We start from the raw sequence: 26,315 nt of genomic DNA, 5'->3' as shown, positions 1-26,315 counted from the left end.
TTTCTTTACCGGGTGAAGGCTGATTTATGGTTCCGCGTTACAACAACGCAGAGCCTACGCGTCGATTTAAGGCGGAACCATAATTCAGGCGGGGAACGTATCGGAGAACAACCAGAAGAATATAGAGTGGATTAAAAATAAAAGTTAAGCACTGAGCTACATGTGTCTCCCGTCTGGGCCATTGCAGACTCATTGCCTGAGCATGATGTTACTAAAACCAAACATACCCGCCACCTCTTTCTTCTAACTATGTGCGCGCCGCGGCGGCGGTGTCGCATTAAATGTGGTCCGGGCGTAATACCTGCTTTGAGCTGGTGAAATTAAACGAAAAAAAAATAAATAAATAAATAGATCCCCCGACTCATTCCCTTTCACACTCATTAGCCTGCAAATATGCGGGTTCATTGACGCACCCCTTCCACGTTTAACGTGTAAAAAAAAAAAAAAAAAAAAAAACACTGGCAAATTTAATGGTCGCACGTGTGCGAGTGGACATGAAATTCAGTCGCACATACTCAAATTTTGGTCGCAAAATGCGAGCATTTGGTCGCAGTCTGGAGCCCTGTATTCTATACTATAGTATAGTATACTATACTATAATATATACTATATACTAAACTATATAGTATACTATACTATAATATAGTATAGTAGTGTCAAAAAGAAAACAGAGGGTGTATTTCAATGGAAGCTTGTCTGATAGTAAGGAGCTGAAGTGTGGGGTTCCTCAAGGAAGCTCCTTGGGTCCCCTCCTTTTCTCAATATTCACTAATGATTTACCATATATGCTAAATAGATCTAGTGTAGTTATGTATGCAGATGACTCGACAATGTACAGCACGGCATCTACAGTAGCCGAGTTAAATGATATTTTAAATGCTGAAATTAAAGAAGTAACTGATTGGGTAGCTATGAACAAATTAGTACTGAACATTGGAAAAACTAAATGCATGGTGTTTGGATCTAGACATATGTTGGATGGTGATCCTCAATTAAACCTATCACTGGCCGGGATGCCAGTGGAACAGGTAAAAGAGGTCAAACTACTTGGAGTTATACTAGAACCTAAACTAAATCGGACGAAGCAAATTGATGCTATAGTGACTAGAATGGGGAGGAGCATTGCAATAACTAGGAAATGTTCCAAATATATAACATTAAATACTCTGAAGTTAGTAACCCAAACTCTAGTCTTAGCACACCTTGAGTACTGCCCAGTCATTTGGTCATCAGCTACCAAGAAGGACATACAGAAATTGCAAACAGCACAGAACAAAGCTGCCAGGTTAGCTCTCCAGTGCTCTAATCGGACACATGTTGACGATATGCACAGCAATTTATCATGGCTTACTGTTGAGAATAGATTACACTCTCGTATTCTCTCTTTTTTCAGAAATGTTTTAATTGACAAAAAAACCCAGTATTTCTTTGACCAGGTAGGATATGTAAGAGATGTGCATAGCCATAGGACTAGACAAGCCAGTGGAGGTATTCCCTCAAACCAAGAACAAATATTTTTAAAAATTCTATTAGTTATAGAGCGATAATGGGATGGAACGCATTGCCTAACAGCATAACTAGTATACAAACAAAAATCACCTTTAAAAGAAAGCTAAAGGAACATCTGATGTAGTGTACTATTTTGCAAGGTTTTGAGTCTAATGCAACTGAACTACTGTACTAAAACATGCTGAACAAAACTGTTCAGAGGCAAAGTGTTGTGATGTGATGTTGTGATTTTGGTTTAGTTTTACAAAGTAATTGTATTGAGTTCTACTGCTGTTTATTTTATATTATTTTATATTTATTTTAGCTTCTTAATTTCTAATTATTGTTTTTTGGTTAAAGGACGATTGTAGAGTAATATGTTTTGGAATGTTTGTCCTTGCTGGACCCCAGGAAGACTAGCTCTTGCCAAGGCAAGAGCTAATGGGGATCCGAATAAACAATAAAACAATAAAACAATAAACAATACTATACTATACCATACTATAGTATTCTATACTATACCATACTATACTATACTATAATATAGTATAGTATAGTATACCATACCATACTATAGTATTCTATACCATACCATACTATACTATACTATAATATAGTATAGTATAGTATGGTATAGTATAGTATAGTATAGTATACTATAGTATAGTAGCGTTGGTTCCATCAATCATTCAAAGAGGTTTTGTTGTTTCTCAGGAAACAATGAGGATGATCAGAAAGATTTTCCTCTTCCACAAAAGACGCATTTTCTTCCAAGTCTCTGTGGTCGTTTGCACAATCGTTTTAAAGTCCTTGTACTGATAATAATTCGATGTTGATGTGCCAAAAGATTAAGTATTTCCTTATTTGTGAAACCGATACCAGAGTACAATTTCACAAGATGCTCAATATTCCTCATTTTAACACAAGGAGAAGAAGCTGTTCCTGTTAGAGTTCTCATAAATTACCACTTTATTCTCGTAATATTACGACTTTAGTCTCGTAATTTCCAAAAGGTTTTTGTCTTAGTTTGGCCCTAATACTCCGTCGTACTTTTCTCTTTGTAGGTCAGCCTCATCTCACGAGTGGGTTTGTCTCTGAGCTGTTTTTGTGTGTACACGCCTGCTATCAGATTGCGTTTGTGTGCGAGCAGCCGTGCATAAATGGCTCACATAATGTGGAAGCAGAAGCCAGACGTCACGGATCACATGCGTGAACAAAGCGGAGAGCAGCCAGGAGGTGGAGGTGATCAGAGGTCAGCAGATGCAGAGTCAGGAGAGCTGGATTCTTGTATCAGCTTTAAGTCAGTTCAAGAGAAGAAGTGTCGCTGACTCTCACATGAATGAACCCAAGGTAAGACCATCTTATGTTAGAGCAAATACAAGCTTTCAGTAGTCCACTGTTTCGGGAGGCGCATTGCTGGAAATGACACCCAACATTGAATTCTCCATACATCACTGGAAGCGATGTAATCTATCTCCCTGTCAATGTAGTTTGCAAATGTTTTGTATTAGATCAGCTTTTGCTGAAATCCTTGTGTTTGTCCCATGTTTAGACATCGCAATAATGGTCTTGATTGGGTGTAAATGTTGGACAGATTTTAATGATAGAGGTACATTACCGAAGGGTGCAATATTTGGAATGATGACCCCACCCCTCTGGTCATCCCGCTGCTGCTTCCACATGCCTGCTGTCCCCCCCCCACCTCTGGTCATCCCGCTGCTGCTTCCACATGCCTGCTGTCCCCCCCCACCTCTGGTCATCCCGCTGCTGCTTCCACATGCCTGCTGTCCCCCCCCACCTCTGGTCATCCCGCTGCTGCTTCCACATGCCTGCTGTCCCCCCCCCACCTCTGGTCATCCCGCTGCTGCTTCCACATGCCTGCTGCCCCCCCCCCCCCACCTCTGGTCATCCCGCTGCTGCTTCCACATGCCTGCTGTCCCCCCCCCACCTCTGGTCATCCCGCTGCTGCTTCCACCTGCCTGCTGTCCCCCCCCACCTCTGGTCATCCCGCTGCTGCTTCCACATGCCTGCTGTCCCCCCCCACCTCTGGTCATCCCGCTGCTGCTTCCACATGCCTGCTGTCCCCCCCCACCTCTGGTCATCCCGCTGCTGCTTCCACATGCCTGCTGTCCCCCCCCACCTCTGGTCATCCCGCTGCTGCTTCCACATGCCTGCTGTGCTGCTGACGTCCCCGACTCCCCAGTCTGGCCTTCGGCAGGAGGGCCCCCCCTTATGATCCTGGTCCTGGTCCAGGTTTCTTCCCTCCTAAAGGGGAGTTTTTCTTGCCACTGTTTGGCTTAAGGTTTTTCTCCCACTAGGGGAGTTTTTACCTGCCATTGTTTATGTAATAAATGCCCGGGGGTTTATGTTCATGTTCTGGATCTCTGTAAAGCGTCTAGAGACAACTTTTGTTGTATTAGACGCTATACAAATAAAATTGAATTGAATTGAATTGAATATTTGAATATTTTAAACCATTTTCCTGCGAGATGTTTTTGGATAAGAGAATTCCTAATGTTATTAAAGAGGAGATGTTAAGGAGGGTGTGGATCATCTATTTGGGCCTTCCACAAGGTTTTATCAAAGTCTTAGCCTAGAGATCTCCACAGATGTATTTCTATGTAGAGCAGGAACCGTCATATACACAGCCATGATCATATTTGGGGGTAGCGTAGGGTTGCCACCCGTCCCGTAAAATACGGAATTGTCCTTTATTTGAGAAAAAAATGTTGCGTCCCGTATTGAACTAATACGGGACGCGATTTGTACCGTATTTTCATTAACTTTTACACCATATTCTAGTTGAATTATTGAAATAAATTAACTTTTACACCATAGTCTAGTTGAATTATTGAAATAAATTAACTTTTACACCATATTCTAGTTGAATTATTGAAATAAATTAACTTTTACACCATATTCTAGTTGAATTATTGAAATAAGTTAACTTTTACACCATATTCTAGTTGAATTATTGAAATAAATTAACTTTTACACCATATTCTAGTTGAATTATTGAAATAAATTCACTTTTACACCGTATTCTAGTTGAATTATTGAAATAAATTAACTTTTACACCATATTCTAGTTGAATTATTGAAATAAATTCACTTTTACACCATATTCTTCACCTATATCTATATTCTACATCTGGGCTGATGTGGACGTACGTAGCATAGGAGGATATTTCAGTTGCTAGTATGGTTGTCTGTCTGTACAGTCATGCAAGTTCAATGCTATTAAAGCACTTTAAACTTTAAATCAAAGCATTTAGTTTTTTCATATAAAATAAACACATTTTTATTCAGTTTAGAAGTTTTGGGGCTTTTTTTTTGGCTCCTGCGCTGCTGAAATCAGGGCGTCCCTTATTTCTATTTCTGAAAGGTGACAACCCTAGGGTAGCGTCCGGTTCAGCGTCTTACGTCATCAGAGGTGTCTTCAGTATTCACATTCATTACTCAGGTAGAAGTATAAATACTAGAGTTTAAAAATACTCCTGTAGAAGTTGAAGTATCAACTCAAGTTTTTTACTCAAGTAAAAGTATAAAAGTACTGGTTTCAAAACTACTTAAAGTATAAAAGTAAATTAATGTAAGGGGGAAAAAAGCCATTAAGGACAAAAGCCATTGAAAATGAATGTATCTTAGTATAATGCAAATATATTAAAGAAGCATATATGTGTACTATTGAGCATTAACATGTGTTTCAGAGAGCAGCAGATATGATGACTAGTTGCCTATAAGTATTGTAATGGTGCAAAAAGTCAAACTTCAGAGGCATGTTATCATTTATCCTAACCTTTATTGGAATGTACATCCAAGTTTAGTTGCAGGAATCTGAGGGAACGGATGTAAGAACAAAACTGGACAAGAACATCTGAAACAACCACAACCAAATTCACTCTATCCGGATGGAGCAATTTAACTGGAAAGTTTTTATTTAAAGGCCGAAATGAAATAGAGTAACGAGGCTGTTTTTAAAATGTAAAGAGTAAAAAGTACAGATAATTGTGTGAAAATGTAAGGAGTAAAAGTAAAAAGTCGTCTGAAAAATAATTACTCCAGTGAAGTATAGATAACCAAAATTTCTACTTAAGTAAGGTAACGAAGTTACTTGTTACTTGACACCTCTCTACGTCACATGTCACAGTCCAAATAGACTGTGACATGTGACTGTCAAAGCCAAGGATCAAACGACAAGACTTTCTTGTTGGAAGATGATATTTGCACCTCCTGAACCACAGCCGCCCTGCATCCACAGAACCGGACTTCACCACAGTTACATGTTTGTGCGTAGACTGATATGACGAGTTGACTCACAAGTTCTTCATCATTTAAAGAGTGGAGTCGCACAGAGAGGAGTCTGTCCACATAGTGTTTTCTTGCTTTGTCTCATATCCTTTTTGCAATTACTTCTACTACTACTACTACTGTCATTTAGTAGACGCTTTTATCCAAAGCGACTTACATATGAGAACAACACAAGCAATAAATCCCAGAGGAGGTCCAGCTGCATCAGTGCTGGTCAGACTGCTGAGAGTCCAGTTGGACTCGGGTGCTGCCATGCTGGTGCTAGAATATACATGTTTGTTTTTGTTTGTTTGGTTTCTTTTTTAAATGTTTTATGCTAGTAAGCTTTTGGGCTTGCTAGTTTTTTGAGCCTTACAGAATTTTGCTATTAAGTCTATACTAGACTGAGAATGTCTATGAAATGTTTAATAAAAAAAAAAAAAAACAGGAAATGTTTCGTTACTGTGTAAAAACGGCTTCTGGTAATTGTTGGATAATTGGTAATTGAGTATTAAAATTAGGGGCCGGTATGTTGCAGCCGTTAAGATGAAGTTATTACTTTTGTATATTTGTTAACTTAGTTTTAGTCTTAGTTTTGTAGTGTTTATTCTGCTTATGATTTTGTTAAGAATGTTTAATATTTTTAGGGCCCGAGCACTTACAGTACGAAGGCCCTATTGTATGTGTAGGAATTTTCTTTCTTTCTTTCTTTCTTTCTTTCTTTCTTTCTTTCTTTCTTTCTTTCTTTCTTTCTTTCTTTCTTTCTTTCTTTCTTTCTTTCTCTTTCTTTCTTTCTTTCTTTCTTTCTTTCTTTCTTCTGAAGCCAGGCCTGGCGAGAAATGTGATATTTAATGGTTTGCATTAATGGGCGTGGCCTAACGGCTCAACAGCGCCCCCTAGAAAACTTTGTGCTTCAAGCCCCACAATACGGTCGGACGTACATGCAGGAAAAATATACACACCTGTATCATGTCGCAACTTAAAGAAAAGTCTCTTGGCACCATGGCCGAAACCCAACAGGAAGTCGGCCATTTTGAATTAATCGTTTCATTTTTTCATTTTTTTACGGCCCGAACCGTAACGTGCACCCAGGTGTGTTATACATCAAAATGTTCGTCTCCATCCTGCAACAACGCGCATTACTTTTCTCAGTCAAAAGCATTACTGTGGCGACAATAGACGCCAAAAAACACCCCCACCTTCTTCTGATTGGTCGATATGTGATAGTTCCTACTTTCTGCCATAACTTTTGAATGGTTTGATATAGAGAGTCGTCATCCACTAAATGTCCAGTTCTGAAGAATCTACATCAAGTCATACAAGCTTCCACTGCAGCCTGAACCTGCACAAGGGTGGAGGACCGTTCATCACTTTAATTGTTTTTTGTTTTTTATGTCTCCGGAGGGCGTGTTGTGTGCGTCAGGAGGATCGATGGGTCAGGTGATTGTGCGGCGCGGCGTGGAAAACCTAAAAGTTTGGTTACAAGGATGGTGGTTGTCTACAGTTTTTTTGACCATGTTATTTAAGTTTTTGTTGCCATGAAATACTTTTTTGTTTGCGTTTGGATGTCATAATAATTTATAAAATACTTTGGAACAAGTTGGAACGTAAAAATAAAAGTTATGATTATTTAAAAAGCTTGGCGACCTACAGGACTGTCTCATAAAATTAGAATATTGTGATAAAGTTCTTTATTTACTGTAATGCAATTAAAAAACAAAAATGAGACGAGTTGTGCTGAGTAAGTACTAGTGTAAAAGCGCCATTAGTTGCATCAGTTTTTATTTAAACTTTCTTACCTGCTTAGCTGCTAAAGCATAAACCTAACCCGTGCCCCGGCTTCCTGTGCTTGATGTTTCCCGTCCTCCAGATGTCGTGGCGTCCATCGTTATCCTTCTCAAAGTTTCGTAATGTGTTTGGGAAACCGGCCACCAAAGAGCACAGTTACGACGGAGTCCCGATCACGTGGAGCGTCCATGACAACCACTACTGCTCGGCCAATCCCTGCTTCATCGCCGTGGTGACGGAGTGCGCTGGGGGCGGCTCGTTTGTAGTCCTGCCAATCTATCATGTACGTAGGCCTTGGTTATTTCAATGCTTTACTATTGTCCTTTTACTGAAATAAAACAACATATAATTCACTTCACTATTTCCTCCATGAATGTTAACATGTTGACAATACTAACGAGAAGAGTATGAGGGCCAGGCAGGAGAAAAAATATTTGAGAGGGGAAGATTTTTTTTTATTATGCACTTTGAGAAAAAAGTCGAAATGTCGAGAAAAAAGTTGAAATGTCGAGATTAATGTTGAAATACAATTTCCAGAATAAAGTTGAAATTTTGTGAATAAAGTCGAAATTTCACCTTTTTTCTCAACATTTCACCTTTATTCACAAAATTTTGATTTTTTCCTCGACATTTCGACTTTTTTCTCGAAACTGTACTTCATTAATCTCAACATTTCAACTTTTTTCTCATCATTTTGATTTTTTGTCGACATTTCGACTTTTTTCTCGACATTTCGACTTTTTTCTCATCATTTAGATTTTTTGTCGACATTTCGACTTTTTTCTCGACATTTCGACTTTTTTCCCGAAATTGTACTTCAACATTAATCTCGACATTTCAACTTTTTTCTCATCATTTAGATTTTTTCTCGACATTTCAACTTTTTTCTCAAAATGGTACATCAACGTTAATCTCGACATTTCGACTTTTTTCTCATCATTTTGACTTTTTTGTCGACATTTCGACTTTTTTGTCAACATTTCGACTTTTTTGCCAACATGTCGACTTTTTTCTTTAAATTGTACTTCAACATTAATTTCAACATTTCAACTTTTTTTTCATCATTTTGACTTTTTTCTCGACATTTCAACTTTTTTCTCAAAATGGTACATCAACGTTAATCTCGACATTTCGACTTTTTTCTCATCATTTTGACTTTTTTGTCAACATTTCGACTTTTTTGCCAACATGTCGACTTTTTTCTTTAAATTGTACTTCAACATTAATCTCGACATTTCAACTTTTTTCTCGAAGTGCATAATGAAAAAAACATCTTCCTCCTCTAAAATGTTAGTTTTATTTTTCTCCTGCCTGGCCCTGATACTCTTCCTCTAAACGAGCACCTTACTGCTCCTCTAGGATTCAAAGAAAAATGTCTTGGGAATAGTTTTTCTTCTTTTTAGCGTCATTTTTGTTAAAACCAATAACAATCTGAGGGGTAATAATTTTTGCTTCCTCTCAGACGGGCAGGGTGGACCCTCTGCACCCGCGGGTGTGCGGCCACAGCGGCAGAGTCCTGGACGTGAAGTGGAACCCGTTTGACGACTACTGCATCGCCTCCTGCTCGGAGGACTGCACCGTACGCTCCCCGTGTCTCTCACATGTACAACTTCTTGTACCGTATTTTCCGCACTATAAGTCGCACCTAAAAGCCTTTAATTTTCTCAAAAACTGTCAGTGCGCCTTATATATGATCATTACGGTAATTTATGTTACTGTAGTCAGGGGGATTGTGGGTAATGTAGTCAGGGGGATTGTGGGTAATGTAGTCAGGGGGATTGTGGGTAATGTAGTTGGTGTCGCTGAAGTAACGGCGCTAAAAACGTCAGGAATTGTCACAGACGTTCAAGACAACATCAGCGACGCTGACTCGCATAATGGAGACTTTGACGAGTCCGAAGGAAGGAAGGAAGGAAGGAAGGAAGGAAGGAAGGAAGGAAGGAAGGAAGGAAGGAAGGAAGGAAGGAAGGAAGGAAGGAAGGAAGGAAGGGAGAAAAGAGAAAGGGAGGGAAGGAAGGAAGGAAGGAAGGAAGGAAGGAAGGAAGGAAGGAAGGAAGGAAGGAAGGAAGGAAGGAAGGGAGAAAAGAGAAAGGGAGGGAAGGAAGGAAGGAAGGAAGGAAGGAAGGAAGGAAGGAAGGAAGGAAGGAAGGAGAGAGCAGGAGGAAAGAAGGGAGGAAGGAAGGAAGGAAGGAAGGAAGGAAGGAAGGAAGGAAGGAAGGAAGGAAGGAAGGAAGGAAGGAAGGAAAGAAGGAAGGAAGGAAGGAAGGAAGGGAGAAAAGAGAAAGGGAGGGAAGGAAGGAAGGAAGGAAGGGAGAAAAGAGAAAGGGAAGGAAGGAAGGAAGGAAGGAAGGAAGGAAGGAAGGAAGGAAGGAAGGAAGGAAGGAAGGAAGGAAGGAAGGAAGGAAGGAAGGAAGGAAGGAAGGAAGGAAGGAGAGAGCAGGAGGAAAGAAGGGAGGAAGGGAAAAGGAAGGAAGGAAGGAAGGAAGGAAGGAAGGAAGGAAGGGAGAAAAGAGGAAGGGAAGAAAGAAGGAGAGAGCAGGAGGAAAGAAGGAAGGAGGGGAAAAGGAAGGAAGGAAGGAAGGAAGGAAGGAAGGAAGGAAGGAAGGAAGGAAGGAAGGAAGGGAGAAAAGAGAAAGGGAGGGAAGGAAGGAAGGAAGGAAGGAAGGAAGGAAGGAAGGAAGGAAGGAAGGAAGGAAGGAAGGAAGGAAGGAAGGAAGGAAGGAAGGAAGGAAGGGAGAAAAGGGAAGGAAGGAAGGAAGGAAGGGAGAAAAGGGAAGGAAGGAAGGAAGGAAGGAAGGAAGGAAGGAAGGAAGGAAGGAAGGAAGGAAGGAATGAAGGAAGGAAGGAGAGAGCAGGAGGAAAGAAGGGAGGAAGGAAGGAAGGAAGGGAGAAAAGAGGAAGGGAAGAAAGAAGGAGAGAGCAGGAGGAAAGAAGGAAGGAGGGAAAAAGGAAGGAAGGAAGGAAGGAAGGAAGGAAGGAAGGAAGGAAGGAAGGAAGGAAGGAAGGAAGGAAGGAAGGAAGGAAGGAAGGAAGGAAGGAAGGAAGGAAGGAAGGAAGGAAAAAGCAAAAACCGGCAGTATGCCTTATATATGATCATTACGGTAATGTCTGTTACTGTAGTCAGGGGGATTGTGGGTAATGTAGTCAGGGGGATTGTGGGTAATGTAGTCAGGGGGATTGTGGGTAATGTAGTTGGTGTCGCCGAAGTAACGGCGCTAAAAACGTCAGGAATCGTCACAGACGTTCAGGACAACAGCAGCGACGCTGACTCGCATAATGGAGACTTTGACGAGACGGAGCAAAGCTGGTTTTTATTTTGTTAATAAAGTTCGACATACGGTACTTTTCTTCTTGTTTTTTATTTGCATTTGCTGTAGGATTTTGTAGCATTTCCTGTAGCAGCTCCATCAGGCAGATACGTAACTCAACCCTAGCCACTACAGTACGGTATTTTACCAGATATTTAGTGCGCCTTATATATGGAAACGTTTTAAGATACGTCATTCATTGAAGGTGCGCCTTATAGTGTGGAAAATACGTTACATGGATTTAAGGTTAGAGCTAAAGTCAGGCGCAGAGCTGGGTAGAGGAGCCAAAAACTGTACTCAAGTAAAAGTACTGTTACTTCAGAATAATACGACTCAAGTAGAAGTAAAAAGTAAAAAGTAGTCCTCCAAATAATTACTTGAGTAAAAGTAAAAAAGTACTTGGTGAAAAAAAACTACTCAAGTACTGAGTAACTGTTGAGTAACGTCTGATTTATTTTTAACACAACCATTCAAACAGACAAAAGTACAAAATAATCATCTTCAGGCAAATTAAATCAATAAAATAATAAAATTAATTAAAATTCATAAAAAAATAGCTTAAATTAGAATAATCTTAAAGTAAATTCAAGTACTTTAATAAATAATAATATAAATAAAATAACAGAATAAAAAAATAAATTAAGCACAAGTAGCACCAAATGTCAAGCCTTTGTACTTTTCTTTTTTAACCAGCAGAACTAGAACAAACATGAACTCATAGAAACTCTGTGTGTGTTTGAGTCTGTGTAAATGTGACAAAACATGCAAAAACAAAAATTTTTCCCAAAGAATCACCCAGTGATGTCATGAGATTGACGCGTACGCGGATAAAAGGGATAAAAGAAAAGTAACAGCTCAACGTAGCCTAATGTAGCGGAGTAAGAGGAACAGTTTCTCCTTCACAAATCTACTCAAGTAAAAGTAAAAAGTATAGTGATTCAAAACTACTCCTAAAAGTACAACATTTCCCAACATTAACGGAGTAAATGTAAGTCGTTCGTACCACCTCTGGTCAGGCGGAGGTTTGTTTTTTAAATCAGGACTAAAGTTTGACGGCGATGCGTTCAGGTGTCTGTGTGTGTCCAGGTGAGACGGCGATGCGTTCAGGTGTCTGTGTGTGTCCAGGTGAAGACGGCGATGCGTTCAGGTGTCTGTGTGTGTCCAGGTGAAGACGGCGATGCGTTCAGGTGTCTGTGTGTGTCCAGGTGAAGGTGTGGGATGTTCCGGTCTTTGGCGTCCGACAGAACCTGGTCAAGGCCAGTAAGACTCTGCTCGCTCACTCCAGGAGGGTGGCCGTTATCGAGTGGCATCCGACCGCTAAGAACCTGCTGCTTAGCGCCGCGTACGACTACAAGGTCAGGAGCCTCACCGGTCAGTAGCTCTGCCACGCCGCTTTCATACACTGTAAAACCGGAGAAGTTAGTCGAACTCAAACAATACAAGTGTAAAAAAATATTCCATTGAGGTTCAAGTAAGTCAAATATTTATTGTTAAGTGTTAAGGTTAAATAAATGTGATAGTACCATTTCATTCAGTAAACTGAACTTAATAATAACTTAATAACTAATACGTATTATATACACTCATATTATTTAAAAAGTGTTGATTGTATTAATTTCCATCATGCCAGACTAACTTAATTAAATCTTCTTTACATAAATGTTAGCACTTAAGTTCAAGTTACTCAGTTTTATTCCTGTAAATTAAATGATCACATTCCAGTGGTCACAACTTCTAGCTCCTCAATTCATTTTAGGAAACCGATTGCCTTAAACCATTTTAGTTGTCATAACTTAAATAACTCAACTTTAAGTTGCTTTAACACAATACAAACACAGACATCTTATACCAGCTTCAAACATGTATTTAATTCATTTTTGAGTTATCTTAAAGGGGACATATTATGGCATTTAATGTATATTTTAAACAGGCCTTGAATGTCTTAAAAACAATCTAAAGCTTGTTTTTTCTACATAAATCAGAAATCCAGCCTGTGGGCCCTGTCTCTAGTTTTACCGCTTCTAACCTCTTTTTCTGTGCTTCATTCTAAGGGAAGGGGGGGCTATGATAATGAGGCTCTGTGCTGATTGGCTCCCTGAATGACGTGTAGCAGGGGAGGAGAATAAACCTCGCTCCGGCCAGAGCAGCCGGCTGCGTCATACACAAACTGTGTCCCATGTGAGAAGCTTCTGCGACAAAATAAAATCCATTGCTTTATTTTTTTTGTATTGGACTGTCCTAACTGGCCGCGAGTTTAACAGTTTCAGTGTGGACAGAGAGAGTTTAACAGTTTCAGTGTGGACAGAGAGAGTTTAACAGTTTCAGTGTGGACAGAGAGAGTTTAACAGTTTCAGTGTGGACAGAGAGAGTTTAACAGTTTCAGTGTGGACAGAGAGAGTTTAACAGTTTCAGTGTGGACAGAGAGAGTTTAACAGTTTCAGTGTGGACAGAGAGAGTTTAATGGTTTCAGTGTGGACAGAGAGAGTTTAACAGTTTCAGTGTGGACAGAGAGAGTTTAACAGTTTCAGTGTGGACAGAGAGAGTTTAACAGTTTCAGTGTGGACAGAGAGCGTCCGATGTCACGCAGCTCGATAGTCGAATGCTCTCATTCAGTTACACCCTGTAAACGGATCGGAGCCTGATTTACGGTTCTGCGTTAAATCGCCGCGTACCCTACGCCGTAGGCTCTGCGTTGGTGTAACGCGGAACCATAAATCAGCCTTTAGTCACTGCGCGCTGGCCCCGCAACCCCACGGTGGGCGCCTGGCGCATGGCTCCGGGGCGCATCGCTCGTTATCGGGGATCAAACCAACAGATTTCGCTGAATATCTCGGAGGGTGAAGCTGGTCCAGCCTGGGACGTACCCCAGAAATCCCTGCTCCCAAAGCGGCCGGGAACCTGGACAATTTAGTCGGACGGACCCCGCTTTGGGAACCAGGAAGTAGGCTGGAGCAGCGCGCATCGTCGGTTACCGGGGATCAAACCGACAGATTTGGCTCAAAATCTCGGAGGGTGAAGCTGATCCGACCTGGGACGGACCCCGCACGAATCTGCGCCTCGGGTGACGTCACCCTAGGCGCAGATTCTAATCGGCTCAAAAAAAATCACGTGACACTGGGGGATACTGTAAGGCGGGGGTCAGAGAGCTTGCAGAAATTCATGGTATTTTGTCTCCCCTGTGCTGGCAGGGTGAGGGGAGACCACTTTATATATGTTAAAACAAGAAAAAAGGTGTTTTTCATAATATGTCGCCTTTAACTAACGGCAATGAGTGAAGTAAGTTATTTCAACTAACTTCTGTTATTAAGATGTACTGTTAGGTTTGTACCACAAAGGGAGCGCTGGTTCAGTTATTAGAGTTATTAATAATTGTCTTACGATAGGTTTTGGATTTGATTTTTGATTTGATTCTATTCAATCCAGCTTGCAGTGAAAGCCAGGGCTCCACTGAAAAAAGCAGAATTTTACAGCAACCAATAAAAAACATACAATTACATACAATTTTAAAACATACAATTTCAAAGTTAAAAATATTTCATTTAAGGGCAATCATGCAATGTTCATTAGCAGTCATGCTGTGTCTTTGGCATCTAAATAGTGTCATTAAACAGTCTAACTGCAGTATGCATTCTACAGTAATAAGAAAAAACAAAACAACAGCAAACACAATCCACGCTAACAGCTGTAAACTAACTCTGCCCAGAAACAAGCCTCTTACTTGGAGATGCCCTGGAGGTTGTCGGTTGCCCTGAAGGGCAATAAACTCCAAATTCCTGCAGGCTTTGCAGTCATCCCTTAATTTCCTTTGATTAAGCTGCTGATTCAATAAGCCTGAGCTTTGTCAATACAAGACTGTGTGCTGTGATTGCCTTTTACATATAATGTATTAACACAGCACAAGCACGTGGTATATACATTTATTACAATATACTCAAATTACATTTTGGAAATATAAGTGTTGGGGAAATCAACTTATACATTCGATGCAAAACATACTTAGAACCTGATTCATTCGTCTTGTAACCTAAGAAATGAAATGATGAGGAATCGGAGTAAAGAACTGTGGTGCACCTGTTTAGAATTCAATTAAAGATTGTGTGAATTAGGCTGCTTTCAAACCTGTGGCCCCTTTGTTTTGTTCTGATTCACGGGCTAAATCGATACAGTTGTCTCGTTTCTCGTTTGTGGGGTTTGTGTTCACAAGGCAAACAAGGCGTTAACAAATGCCATGAACCAACTGTACTCTCATTGGTCAGAAATGAACGTGGGAGGAGTTTCCTCTTCGTACCCCGAGATAAACAACAAGCCCCTTTCACAGAGAGCAGGGGGCGGCAAGCCAGAATGTTTTAGAGCCATATTGGACCAAAAGCACAAAAAACAAATATGTCTGAAGCCGCAAAAAATTAAAAGTCTTGTATAGGCATTAGAATAAAGGCAAATGGTGAAAGGCAAAATGTCAAGAAAAAAGTTGAAATATTGAGAAAAAAGTCGAAATGTCACGAAAAAAGTCGAAATGTCACGAAAAAAGTCAAAATTTAGAGAAAAAGGTCGAAATGTTGAGATTAAAGTTGAAGTACAATCTCGAGAAAAAAGTCGAAATTTCGCGAAAAAAGTCAAAATTTTGAGAAAAAAGTCGAAATGTCGAGATTAAAAAAGAAAGGAAAAAGGAAGAAAAACAGAAAAAAAGGAAAAAAAGAAGAAAAAAAGAAGAAAAAAAAGAAAAGAGAAGAAAAAAAGAGAAAAAAAAGGAAAAAAAAAGGTCAAACATGTTTGAAAAAGCTCCAGGAGCCACTAGGGCGGCGCTATAGAGGCTCTAGAGCCGCTTGTTGCCGAGCCCTGACATACAGAGTGCAAAGAGAGTGCAAAGCGCAGACCGCCGCCGGCTTTCCCATTCATTTATGTGCTACCGGCACAAGAGTGGACCGCTCTGCGGGCGAGAGGGCGCCGCCGCGGCGTTTGCGCTGCGCAAACCCAGTCTGAATTTAACATTGTTTAATTTCACCATGCCACGCTGAGACGACATCTCAGCACATCCAATAGGAGAGAAGCTGGTGGAGGCTGCACCGACTCTTCTCCTTGAACCGCGGGTCACACATACACATGAATGGAGTTGTGTCGGTTGCTGTGTGGATTATGTTCTCACTACAAATAAAAAAAATGAACCGCTTCACGTCTGGAATGGAAGCGAGCCGAGAACCTAACCCAAACCTCTCCTAGGAGAACCTAACCCAAACCTCTCCTAGGAGAACCTAACCCAAACCTCTCCTAGGAGAACCTAACCCTAACCTCTCCTAGGAGAACCTAACCCTAACCTCTCCTAGGAGAACCTAACCCAAACCTCTCCTAGGAGAACCTAACCTCTCCTAGGAGAACCTAACCCTAACCTCTCCTAGGAGATCCTAACCCTAACCTCTCCTAGGAGAACCTAACCCTAACCTCTCCTAGGAGATCCTAACCCTAACCTCTCCTAGGAGAACCTAACCTCTCCTAGGAGAACCTAACCCTAACCTCTCCTAGGAGAACCTAACCTCTCCTAGGAGATCCTAACCCTAACCTCTCCTAGGAGATCCTAACCCTAACCTCTCCTAGGAGATCCTAACCCTAACCTCTCCTAGGAGATCCTAACCCTAACCTCTCCTAGGAGAACTTAACCCTAACCTCTCCTAGGAGAACCTAACCCTAACCTCTCCTAGGAGATCCTAACCCTAACCTCTCCTAGGAGAACCTAACCCTAACCTCTCCTAGGAGAACCTAACCCTAACCTCTCCTAGGAGAACCTAACCCAAACCTCTCCTAGGAGATCCTAACCCTAACCTCTCCTAGGAGATCCTAACCCTAACCTCTCCTAGGAGAACCTAACCCTAACCTCTGCTAGGAGAACCTAACCCTAACCTCTCCTAGGATCTTGGCTCGCTTGTTTTGTGCCGTTTCCGAGCGCGATTGCTGTGTTCACATGTACCAAACGTTCCGATCTTTAGGGGGAAATGCTCCCTGTTCCGGAACAACTGCTCCAAACAGGACAGAGGTGAAAGCGCCTTTAGTGCGAAGACGAGGTGACCCGGTCCCCTCTTCAGGGAACTAAAGATCCCAGGGAGCCGTTTACACCGTGTCATAAATGCATGCAAGCGTCCGACTATCGCGTCGCACTGCGTGACATCAGACGCTCTCTGTCCTCACTGAAACCATTAAACTTGCGGCCAGTTAGGACAGTCCAATAGAAAATAAAGCAATGGAATTAATTTGTCGCTGACGCTCGCCCGCATCGCATGCAGTTAGGACACGGTTTAATAGTGTACGCAGCCGCTGCTCTTCTGGCCGGAGAGGCTTTGTTCCCTCCCCTGCTACACGTCATTCAGGCAGCCAATCAGCACAGAGCCTCATTATCATAGCCCCCCTTTAAAAAGAAATAAAGGCAATTTTAACCAAAATAATTTGTGAGAGTTAAAAACAAAAAAAAAAAAAACAGGCGATAATAATCTACTTTTGACAATAACTATTTAGTCTACAACTCTATATAAATGATTCCCCTGACGTGAGTCATGTGACTAATGTCAAATTTAGCTAGCTAGCTGTTTAAGAAAAGAAAATTTGTTGCAAAATTGACTTGTCTATTTCATATTTAACGCTAGTTGGACCTGATGGATAAATTAGTGACAATAACGAAGCCTAAAGCTGGAGATTGTAACGTTACAGCTTGGCCTAACGTTACTCCTTCCACGTCTGACGAGGACAAAGTTTCATCAACCGTAAACACATATATATACATATTATATATATTATATACACATATTATATATGTGTGTATATGTGTCTATAATCACACATGTTATAGCTAATAACCCATTCAGGAATTGGTTAATAAGGTGTTATATACGGTGGCCGAGACCCGCCATTGCTGAGAATTAAAGAAACGCTGCAAATAAAAATAAACGCAGCTGCAAATAAAATAAATGCTTTGCAAATAAAATAAACGCTGCGAATTAAAACAAACGCTGCTGCAAATATAAAGAAACGCTGCTGCAAAAAAAACAAAAACAACGCAAATAAAAAAGCCAGAAGAGGACGTAAGTGAAAAGGAAGAAATAAGAAGAGCGAGGAATAATAAGAACAACGAACGAGAATATAAGTGAAAAGGTTAGTGTTCAACGTCGCTACGTGTAATTTTTAATGTGCAACACCGGTGCATCTGCAAAAATAGTCCCCGGTAATTCACTTCCGTTGTGGCTTTTTTATTTGCGTCGTTTTTTTATTTTATTTGCAGTGGGGTTTCTTTATATTTGCAGCGTTTCTTTTATTTGCAGCGGGGTTTCTTTTTGTTTGCAGCGTTTATTTTATTTGCTAAGCGTTTATTTTATTTGCAGCAGCGTTTGTTTCTGTTTGCAGCGTTACTTTTATTTTCAGCAATGGCGGGTCTCGGCCACCGTAGATATAAGCAGAATAAAACACATTCAAAAGTTATTATAAGCCAAGCTTAAAACTTGACACATTAAAAGAAAAAGGGGAAAAAATAAACACTACAAGCGGGGGTCCCTGCTCTGTTTTTCTCTCATCCAACGGGTCCCTGGGCTACAAAAGGTTGAAGACCCCTGCATGGTTGGAGTGATGGAAGGGGCCTTACTTTGTCCCTGCCGTTGCTCCAGGTTCTCCTTTGGGACGTGTCCCAGGCCGGAGCGGTGATCAGACGCAACATTTCAAGAAAAAAGTCGAAATTTCAAGAAAAAAGTTGAAATGTCGAGATTAATGTTGAAATACAATCTTGGGAAAAAAGTCGAAATGTCGAGAAAAAAGTCAAAATTTCGTGAAAAAAGTCGAAATGTCGAGGAAATAGTCAAAATTTCGTGAAAAAAGTCGAAATGTCAAGAAAAAAGTCAAAATTTCGTGAAAAAAGTCGAAATGTCGAGAAAAAAGTCAAAATTTCGTGAAAAAAGTCGAAATGTCAAGAAAAAAGTCAAAATTTCGTGAAAAAAGTCGAAATGACGAGAAAAAAGTCAAAATTTCGTGAAAAAAGTCGAAATGTCAAGAAAAAAGTCAAAATTTTGTGAAAAAAGTCGAAATGTTGAGAAAAAATTCGAAATGTCGATAAAAAAGTCGAAATGTCGATAAAAAAGTCAAAATTTCGAGAAAAAAGTCGAAATGTCAAGAAAAAAGTCAAAATTTAGTGAAAAAAGTCGAAATGTTGAGAAAAAAGTCGAAATGTCGATAAAAAAGTCAAAACTTCGAGAAAAAAGTCAAAATTTTGAGAAAAAAGTCAAAATTTCGAGTAAAAAGTTGAAATATCGAGATTAATTTTGAAATACAATCTTGAGAAAAAAGTCATAATGTTGAGAAAAAAGTCGAAATTTCGCGAAAAAAGTCGAAATATCGAGAAAAAAGTAAAAATTTCGAGAAAAAAGTCCAAATATCGAGATTAAAAAGGAAAGGAAACCCCCCCCTTCCCAAAAAAAACTGGGTTTGTATGTGTATATATATATATATATATATATATATATATATATATATGTGTATGTGTATGTATGCGTATATATGCGTATATATATGTATATACATACGTATATATATATATATATAATATATATATATATATATATATATATATATATATATATATATATATATATATATATATTAATGAGATAAATATATGAACAATGACCATATATATGCCTTAGGTTCTTACCAGCATGGTATTAACCATTAATATGTGTGCAGACAAGTGGTTGGAGTGAATGAAGGGGCCTGACTTTGTCCCTGCCATTGCTCCAGGTTCTGCTCTGGGACGTGTCCCAGGCCGGTTCGGTGATCAGACACCCGGTCCGGGTGGTCCTGACGCCCATCCATCACCGCCACCCGTCCGAGGCGCTGCTGCTGTCGGCCAGCTTCAACACGGACGGCAGCAGGCTGGTGGTCGCCTCCAAAGACAGACGGGTTCGGGTCCTGGATCCGCGGACAGGGAAGATTTTCCAGGTGTCTGTTGCAGGTGTTCACTCTCTCCAAATCTCATGTCCCGAAGGCAGAAACCGCAGTACTGCAATCACTGTTTTTTTGCAGGTGTCCAGTAATAAGTCTCACAGGGCCAGCAAGGTTTTGTACATCGGAGGGTTGAAGATGCTGCTTTCCACCGGCAGCTCGCCCTGGAACCAGAGGCAGATCGTCCTCTGGGACCCTGTAAGACACTTTTACGCTGACCAGCCTCTTTTCTTCCAGCTGGAAATTTAAAATGTTTGGTTCCACTCTCAAGTTTAGTATAGACCAGGGGTCGGCAACCCGCGGCTCTAGAGCCGCATGCGGATCTTTAGCGCCGTCATAGTGGCTCCTGGAGCTTTTTCAAAAATGATTGACCTTCTTTTTTTCTTCTTTTTTTTTCCTTTTTTTCCTTTTTTTCTCTTTTCTTTCTTCTTTTTTTCCTTTTTTTATTTTTTCTTCCTTTTTCCTTTCCTTTTTAATCTCAACATTTCTTTTTTCTCTAAGTTTTCGACTTCTTCCTCAACATTTCCACTTTTTTCTGAACATTTCGACTTTTTTCTTGAAATTGTAATTCAACATTAATCTCGACATTTCGACCTTTTTCTCGAAATTTTGATTTTTTCCCCAACATTTTGACTTTTTTCTCGACATTTCGACTTTTTTCTCGACATTTCGACTTTTTCCTCAACATTTCGCCTTTCGCCATTTGCCTTCATTCTTATACAAGACTTTTCATTTTTTGCGACTCCAGACATATTTGTTTCTTGTGTTTTTGGTCCAATACGGCTCTAAAACATTTTGGGTTGCCGACCCCTGATCTATAGGGGAATGTGCATGACGTCACAGATGCGACTTCACAGCGGGTTTCATCCAGTTTCATCCGAGTGTCAGAAAGACTGAGTGTCAGAAAGACTGAGTGGCAGAAACTTTCAGTTTGAGCAACTGGAAAATATCTAAAACAGGAAAGAGCTGTTGTGCGATCGACTGTAGTCATAGATTTAGCAAGAAATCAGAGTTATCGTTTTACAGACTGATGAAAAATAAGCTTAAGAGAGACAAATGGATCGCTGCAATTCACAGAAACAACTGGATTACAGTTATCTTACCTTCAGACTGACAGTTTCGGCGGGACTCCTGCCTTCCTGAGAGAGTGTCTATTACTCTATTACTCTCTGAGGAAGGCGGGAGTCCCGCCGAAACTGTCTGTCTGAAGGTAAGAAGTCGGAACTTTGTCTGAAAAAAAGAAAACATAAGATATAAATCTGAAGACATGATGAACACAATACAACTAACTGGATTCCAGGCACCGAAACGTGGATTTGCGATTCCCATTTTGTATCAGGTAATGTTGGATTTTTGGGTAGCTAACGTTAAACGGTCCAATCATAAAGTTTGGTGTCCTCATCACTTTAATTTCACCAACAAATCCTGCCTTGAAGTCGGACCAAGCGTCAAGACTTTTGTAAGCCTTCAAGCTTTGCTTCGTGTATTTCCCCGGCGTAAAAATTAAGTACATATAAATATCAGGAAACTGGATTGGTGTCCAAATATTAATGTCCATGGACCACTGGTTCTTGGTAACTGTACCAAATATTAATGTCCATGGACCACTGGTTCTTGGTAACTGTACCAAATATTAATGTCCATGGACCACTGGTTCTTGGTAACTGTACCAAATATTAATGTCCATGGACCACTGGTTCTTGGTAACTGTACCAAATATTAATGTCCATGGACCACTGGTTCTTGGTAACTGTACCAAATATTAATGTCCATGGACCACTGGTTCTTGGGGTAACTGTACCAAATATTAATGTCCATGGACCACTGGTTCTTGGTAACTGTACCAAATATTAATGTCCATGGACCACTGGTTCTTGGTAACTGTACCAAATATTAATGTCCATGGACCACTGGTTCTTGGTAACTGTACCAAATATTAATGTCCATGGACCACTGGTTCTTGGTAATTGTACCAAATATTAATGTCCATGGACCACTGGTTCTTGGGGTAACTGTACCAAATATTAATGTCCATGGACCACTGGTTCTTGGTAACTGTACGGGTCACTGTCAAGTCCAACTGACGCCAATTTAAGCCGATAATCAGCTGTCATCCCGTCTTCTCCATTACTTGCGGACATTTTTGCCACTCAGTGTGAGTAAGGGAGTGGGAAATTGACGTCAATGCATACCCTCTATTATGAGCCGAAGATTGTTCAAACAACACTTGAAAAACTTTTTATGTGCAGGACGACTTATCGGAGCCTCTGCATGAAGAAGATCTGGACGGTTCTGCAGGGGTTCTCTTCCCTTTCTACGACCCTGACACACACATGCTCTATCTGGCTGGAAAGGTCAATAAATATAAATACTAAGTCATCAAATGCCCTTTCTTGGTAATGAATAGCACAGCTTTCATTAGCCATTAAAGACAGGAAACAGTTCATTGAACTGTTTCCTGAAAATTATGTCCCCACTTGGTTTTCTGGTAACATCTTCCAGGTTTGTGACGTTAGACCAGGGGTCGGCAACCAAAAATCTTTTAGAGCCATATTGGACCAAAAACACAAAAAACTAATATGTCTGGAGCCACAAACAATGAAAAGTCTTGTATCAGCCTTAGAATGAGGGCAACAAGTCGAAATGTCGAAGAAATAGTCAAAATGTCAAGAAAAATTTCAAAATTTCGTGAAAAAAGTCGAAATGTCGAGAAAAAAGTCGAAATGTCGAGATTAATGTTGAAATACAATCTCGAGAAAAAAGTTGAAATGTTGAGAAAAAAGTTGAAATGTTGAGAAAAAAGTCAAAATGTCGAGAAAAAAATCTAAATTTCGAGAAAAAAGTCTAAATGTCGAGAAAAACGTTAAAATGTCGAGATTAATGTTGAAATACAATCTTGAGAAAAAGTCAAAATTTCGCGAAGAAAGTTGAAATATCGAGAAAAAAAGTCAAAATTTCGAGGAAAAAAGTCGAAATGTCGAGTAAATAGTCAAAATTTCGTGAAAAAAGTCGAAATGTTGAGAAGAAAGTCAAGATTTTGATTAAAAAAAAGTCGAAATGTCAAGAAAAAAGTCCAAATGTTTAGAAAAAAGTTAAAATATTGAGAAAAAAGTCCAAATATTGAGAAAAAAGTCCAAATATTGAGAAAAAAGTCAAAATATTGAGAAAAAAGTCAAAATGTCGAGAAAAAAGTCAAAATGTCGAGAAAAAAGTTAAAATGTCGAGAAAAAAGTAAAAATTTTGCGAAAAAAGTCAAAATATTGAGAAAAAAGTCAAAATGTTGAGAAATAAGTCAAAATGTTGAGAAAAAAGTCAAAATGTCGAGAAAAAAGTCTAAATGTCGAGAAAAACGTTAAAATGTCGAGATTAATGTTGAAATACAATCTTGAGAAAAAGTCAAAATTTCGCGAAGAAAGTTGAAATATCGAGAAAAAAAGTCAAAATTTCGAGAAAAAAGTCGAAATGTCGAGGAAATAGTCAAAATTTCGTGAAAAAAGTCGAAATGTTGAGAAGAAAGTCAAGATTTTGATTAAAAAAAAGTCGAAATGTCAAGAAAAAAGTCCAAATGTTTAGAAAAAAGTTAAAATATTGAGAAAAAAGTCCAAATATTGAGAAAAAAGTCCAAATATTGAGAAAAAAGTCAAAATGTCGAGAAAAAAGTCAAAATGTCGAGAAAAAAGTTAAAATGTCGAGAAAAAAGTAAAAATTTTGCGAAAAAAGTCAAAATATTGAGAAAAAAGTCAAAATGTTGAGAAATAAGTCAAAATGTTGAGAAAAAAGTCAAAATGTCGAGAAAAAAGTCAAAATTTTGCGAAAAAAGTCAAAATATCGAGAAAAAGGTCAAAATGTCGAGAAAAAAGTCAAAATTTTGCAAAAAAAGTTGAAATATCGAGAAAAAAGTCAAAATGTTTAGAAAAAAGTTAAAATGTTGAGAAAAAAGTCAAAATGTTGAGAAAAAAGTCAAAATGTCGAGAAAAAAGTCAAAATTTTGCGAAAAAAGTCGAAATATCGAGAAAAAGGTCGAAATGTTGAGAAAAAAGTCAAAATGTTTAGAAAAAAGTTAAAATGTTGAGAAAAAAGTCAAAATATTGAGAAAAAAGTCCAAATATTGAGAAAAAAGTCAAAATGTCCAGAAAAAAGTCAAAATGTCGAGAAAAAAGTCAAAATTTTGCGAAAAAAGTCAAAATATTGAGAAAAAAGTCAAAATGTTGAGAAATAAGTCAAAATGTTGAGAAAAAAGTCACAATATTGAGAAAAAAGTCAAAATGTTGAGAAATAAGTCAAAATTTTGCGAAAAAAGTCGAAATATCGAGAAAAAGGTCGAAATGTCGAGATTAAAAAGGAAAGGAAACCCCCCGCCTTCCAAAAAAAAAAAACTGGGTTTGTATGTGTATATATATGTATGTGTATGCATGCGTATGTATATACTGTATATTCATGAGATAAATATATTAACAATGCACATATATATATGCCTTAGGTCAGGGGTGTCCAAAGTCGGTCCTCGAGGGCCGGTGTCCTGCATGTTTTAGATGTGTCCCTTTTTTTATCAAACCGTGATACAAGGAGCTTGGTCATCAACAGAACTATCCAGAATTTGATGACAAGCTGGTGACGACCCTTAATTAGAATCAGGTGTGTTGATGCAGAGAAACATCTAAAACATGCAGGACACCCCTGCCTTAGGTTCTTACCAGCATGGTATTAACCGCTAATATGTGTGCAGACAAGTAAAAAAAAAAGAAGAAAAAGGAAGAGAAAAAGAGAAAAAAAAAAAGAAGAAAGGGAAGAAAAAGAAAAAAAAAGAAGAAAAGAAAAAAAAGGTCGAACATTTTTGAAAAAGCTCCAGGAGCCACCAGGGTTGCCGAGCCCTGCGTTAGACGTAGACATCAATTACCTCCATCTGCAGCGTTAGCTTAGCTGTTACATCAGAGGCAACAGCACAACTGGTGTTCTGGTTGTTGTTTCAGGGTGACGGGAACATCCGCTGCTACGAGCTGAGCTCTGAGAAACCCTTCATCAGCTTCCTGACGGGAGTACCGGTCCCCGCTGCCGCAGAAAGGACTCGGTCAGATCACCCGCAGAACAAAGTTACTGTCACAGTCAAAAGTCTGAGCTGTGAACTGATCAGTGCTATAAACAGTACTGGAGTTGTAAAAATAAATCAGGGGGGATGGTGGATTTGATCATATGGGGACAGATCATTTGTGCTGATTACAAATAATATAATATATTACAAATAATAGCAGTGACCAAAACAGCTGCAGAAATACTGCAGGAATGACATAGCAGCAGTTAAATGCAGCCTTCTGTAAGCTTTAAATATCCACTGGGCTTACATCAAATACATCAAAACACAACAATAAAAACACTTTTCTGAACTTATCAATATGACTCTGTCCTTCACAGGATAAGTAACATGGATCACTGCAAAAACTCAAAATCTTAACAAGAATATTTGTCTTATTTCTAGTTAAAATGTCTCATTTTAGTAAAGAAAATCTCATTACACTTAAAACAAGACTCATCACTGGAAAAAACAACAATTTTCACCTGTTTCAAGTAGATTTTCACTTAAAATAAGTAGAAAAATCTGCCAGTGGAACAAGATTTTGTTGCTTGTAATGAGAAGATAAATCTTGTCCCACTGGCAGATTTTCCTACTTATTTCAAATGAAAATTTACTTGAAACAGGTGAAAATTGTCAAATAAGTTATTTTTCTGGTGTTATTTTTCTGGTGATGACTCTAAATGTTGAAATAGCAGTAAAACCACATTCATTGATGAAATGACATAAGGGATGGAAAGGAGGGATGGCCGTTTTACAGGGGGGGATGATTTGGACCGTTTTTATTTCAGGGGGGATGATTTGGACCGTTTTTATTTCAGGGGAGATGATTTGGACCGTTTTTATTTCAGGGGGGGATGATTTGGACCGTTTTTATTTCACGGGGGGATGATTTGGACCGTTTTTATTTCAGGGGGGGATGCCGTCCCCCCTCAACTCCAGTACTGGCTATATATTCCATCTATAATGACAGATTTCTGTGTCCCTGCAAATCTGCTTCAAACAGACTCACGTCTCAAGGGTGTTCTCGTCAAACATCCAATGCACCATGTTTATACTTGTCCACGAAAAACCCTTGCATTTAGGAAAAGGAATGAAATGAAGTCCCTTGTCCATTCTCCCTGAGTCAGTATGACAAAGTAAAGTACCCCAGATACACGGTGTCCCAATGTTTATGGTAAAAACTCTGAGAAACAGACGAGCCTTCAAGATCTTCCAGCTGTTTAGTTTTAATGTTAAGTTGAAAACTACACACGTCTGAATTCTGTTCCCTGTGGAACTAACGGTTGATTGATTGATTGATTGATTGATTGATTGATTGATTGTTCGAAATTTTTATTTTGAAAATGAAACAGCAGTGAATACAAAACAAAACAATAATACATAAATTTAAATAAGAAAACAAA

At 39.4% G+C, this 26,315-nt stretch overlaps 1 pseudogene; it reads left to right on the top strand.

The window, feature by feature from the left end:
- Nucleotides 1–7,648: 7,648 nt before the first annotated feature.
- LOC133420882 (coronin-2A-like) lies at nucleotides 7,649–24,950 on the top strand (annotated as a pseudogene).
- Nucleotides 24,951–26,315: the final 1,365 nt, after the last annotated feature.

Source organism: Cololabis saira, chromosome 20, assembly GCF_033807715.1.
Source record: "Cololabis saira isolate AMF1-May2022 chromosome 20, fColSai1.1, whole genome shotgun sequence".
In the NCBI taxonomy this organism is placed as follows: domain Eukaryota; kingdom Metazoa; phylum Chordata; class Actinopteri; order Beloniformes; family Belonidae; genus Cololabis; species Cololabis saira.
This window is presented reverse-complemented; position numbering and strand designations above follow the sequence as displayed.